General features: G+C 52.5%; 1 non-coding gene across 1 annotated transcript; it reads right to left on the reverse strand.

The window, feature by feature from the left end:
- Positions 1-2288: 2288 nt before the first annotated feature.
- trnae-cuc lies at positions 2289-2360 on the reverse strand. The gene has a single exon. It is a non-coding gene; the product is annotated as a tRNA-Glu (tRNA).
- Positions 2361-3848: the final 1488 nt, after the last annotated feature.

Below are 3848 nucleotides of genomic sequence, written 5' to 3' on the forward strand. Positions count from 1 at the left end.
AGCCACCCCGCCAGAATTGGAGGCTAGGTGACTCATGTAGACCCCCCCTCGCCACTCCAGGAGCCACGTGGCTTCGTCTCCCGGAACGGTATGTGTTTCTTGCAGGAAGCACAACGCATACTTCCCGTCCCTGAGGACCGAGAAGTTCTGGAACCTGCGCTGTGCGGCCCTGCTGCCGTGGATGTTGAGGCTGGCTATAGTGGTCTTCATTGTCAAAGGTACATCAAACCTTCACCTTAAGTCATTAAAAAGGAGAAGAGGACTTTTTAGTCCTTCCTCTCCTTCAGGAGCCCAGCGAGAAACGTTTGGACCCTCCGCCGCGCGTTCCTATCCAACTCGGGAGACTTGAGAGCCTCGCGAGTGGACCAGAACACCAGCGGAAACGAATGCCACCGGTCCAAGGCCAACTGAACCCTGTCTCGGCGACCGCGGTGCCCCGACAAAAAGTCCTGGAGTTCCCTTGGGGGGATGAGGGGGGAGTCAGTAGAGGGCACCAGGGGATCCACCGCCTCGCTTGAGAGCGACTCCGCGTAATCCCCAACGCTCACTACCGACACCTCGTCCTCCTCCGGGTCGTCGCCTCCAGCTTCCGACCCCTCCCCCACATTGAGTACAGGGGCTGAGTCGGAGCTGCCAGCTGGCTCTATCTGTGCCTCGATCCCACCCCCAGGATCAAGGCCAGAGGAGTCCTCTCTGGTCTCCTCTAAACTTTTTGGGCCAGAGGGCAGCGGCAGTTCTGATGCCCGCTCTCCTCCCGGCACCGGGTCGTCCGGGGAGCTCAGGACAAGCTCCTGACCTAAACATAGGACGCCCGGTGTCAAGGTTTGGGAGGGAGCGGGAAGGCCCTCCTTTTCGCCGCCACCCAATGACGCATTTATATTTTTTAAATTTTCAAAGTTGCAGTCCCCCGACGAGCCAGAAGGTACCTCAGGGGTGTTAAGTGCACTGGAGATGGACACCACCTCAAGGGAGGTGCCCTCAGTGACCCCCGAGGGGTCCTGTTCAGGGGACTGCAGCAGACTGGTAGGGGGAACAGTGGTAGGGGTAGGAGTTTCGGGTTCCCCCAGAGGGCAGGGCGAGGTTTTACTGGGTGGAGACGCCACCACCTCTTCATCAGGGGAAGGGACACGACCAACTTCTTCAGTTTGGGCGTCGCCCACTTCCTCCTCCGAAGCGTGACGTCTCTTCCGGGTCAGGCTGGGGGCTAGGGAGACCTCCATTTCCGAGGCACCCTCCTCCTTGTCCAGCCCTCCCGGACACTCCACCCTCTGGGTTTTTGATGTTTGTTTCCCCGGCTCGGGGTCCCGCGTCTTTTCCCCGCCGGCCCCGGGAGCACGCGCAGGGACGACGCCGGGCCCAGCACTTGGCGCCTTAGCGCCCACGGACCCGGGAGCACACGCGGACATGACGCCGGGTCCGGATGATGTTTTTTCCCCCGAGCCGGTTTTTCCATGTGTTTGGGGGGTTTGGGGCGTTTCAGGGGCCACCTCCAAATTTCGGGTCTTCTTCTGCGCCTTCTTACGGCGCGGGGGCTCTCCCCCCGCCTCACCGGCAGCCGAGATGGCAGCTGCTGCCGGGGTCGCTTCCCCTTGCGGGGAGGGAGATGGAGTGGTGGCGGGGGGAGGAGGGGCGGTGCCAGCCGCGGCCGCTTGTGTGGGGCTCGTGGCCTTGGAGGCGGGGCAGTTCTTTCTTACGTGCCCCACCTCCTTACAGGCATGGCACCGCACACCCTCCGCGGTCCAGAAGACCCGATAGGCGGTCCCCTCAAAATTAACTGAGAAGGCCCCCTCCAGGCACTCCTCCCGGGCCAAGCGGACGAAAACTTGGCGCAAAATTCACTTTTAGTCAAGTTCGTCACCAAATTAGCTTCTTGTAGTTGGGTAAATAATTCCTCCAGATGCTGTAACTCTTTCGAGTACAAACCAGTTTCTATTTGTTTCAGATTAAGTTACATTGTTTCATAGTTTGCCATTGTAAGATTTGAACTTTTGATCTTGGGGTTACAAACCCAGCACCATAACCACTTGGCTATTTAGGCCAAGCCCATAATTTGCCATTGTGAGATTTGAACTCTTGATCTTGGTGTTACAAACCCAGTACCATAACCACTTGGCCATTTAGGCCAAGCCCCCTAAGAAGGTGTAACTCTTTCGAGTACAAACCCGTTTCCATCTGTTTCAGATGAAGTTACATTGTTTGCCATTATGAGACTTGAACTCTTGATCTTGGGGTTACAAACCCAGTACCAGAACCACTTGGCTATTTAGGCCAAGCCCAATAAATCTACATTCCCTCACCGGGAATCGAACCCAGCCCACGGCAGTGAGAGCGCCGAATCCTAACCACTAGACCATCAGGGATGATAAAATTATGGCCAGTGACCCTGCAATTTCCATCTGTTTCAGATGAAGTTACATTGTTTCATAGTTTGCCATTGTAAGATTTGAACTTTTGATCTTGGGGTTACAAACCCAGCACCATAACCACTTGGCTATTTAGGCCAAGCCCATAATTTGCCATTGTGAGATTTGAACTCTTGATCTTGGTGTTACAAACCCAGTACCATAACCACTTGGCCATTTAGGCCAAGCCCCCTAAGAAGGTGTAACTCTTTCGAGTACAAACCCGTTTCCATCTGTTTCAGATGAAGTTACATTGCTTCATAGTTTGCCATTGTGAGATTTGAACTCTTGATCTTGGGGTTACAAACCCAGTACCATAACCACTTGGCTGTTTAGGCCAAGCAAATTATGGCCAGTGACCCTGCAATTTCCATCTGTTTCAGATGAAGTTACATTGTTTCATAGTTTGCCATTGTAAGATTTGAACTTTTGATCTTGGGGTTACAAACCCAGCACCATAACCACTTGGCTATTTAGGCCAAGCCCATAATTTGCCATTGTGAGATTTGAACTCTTGATCTTGGTGTTACAAACCCAGTACCATAACCACTTGGCCATTTAGGCCAAGCCCCCTAAGAAGGTGTAGTTGCACAGCCTGAGCATGGGGGTTAATCACTTGTACGTAATGTTGACTATTGTAAATAATCTCCAAAGAATGTCTCCCTGGCTTCTTGTTATGAGCAGTGTTCATGTCACTCAGGTGTGAGACCTTGGTTCCTGCACAAGATAAGTGCAGGTGTCTCAGTCCAGGGCCTCTTCCCTGTGCAGTGTGTAACCTTCAGATCAAAGTGATGGTCTGGTTTCAAGTTCACTGGACACTTTACCGATGCCTGCACTTCGATGGCACTTGTCATTGCTGCCAGGATGTTGTGGGTAGGCTTCACAGAGTTCCTTCATTCTCTTTGTGTGCTCTCAGCACCTTTGAGATGGGCCTGGCTGCCATCTCTTCAGCATCTGTGACCGGTGATACTGTGCTCCTGAAGGGGACAGGTGCTGAAGGCGGACAAAGGATCAGATGAATTTAATGTTTCAATGCTGCGACTTCATGGCATGATCTTAATCTCAGAGCGCAAGCGAGCTGCCCTCAGCCAGATAGGAGTCAAACATTCTCAGAGGCCATGCAAAGATCTATGGAATGTCCTTGCTGCTTGTTGTCATCATCCTCCTGGAATCTTGTGACTATTAGGGCCTCGCTGGTAAAGAATTCCATAGGTTCACCACTCTCTGAGAGAAGAAATTCCTCCTTATCTCTGTCTTAAATGGGTGACCCCTTACTCTGAGGTTATGCCCTCTGGTTCTAGATTCTCCCACAAGGGGAAACAACCTCTCAGCATCTACCCTGCCAAGCCCCCTAGGAATATTATATGTTTCAATAAAGATACCTTTCATTCTTCTAAACTCCGATGAGTACTGGCCCAACCTACTCAACCTCTTCTCATAAGAAAA

The sequence above is a fragment of the Carcharodon carcharias genome, chromosome 9, assembly GCF_017639515.1.
Source record: "Carcharodon carcharias isolate sCarCar2 chromosome 9, sCarCar2.pri, whole genome shotgun sequence".
NCBI classification, from domain to species: domain Eukaryota; kingdom Metazoa; phylum Chordata; class Chondrichthyes; order Lamniformes; family Lamnidae; genus Carcharodon; species Carcharodon carcharias.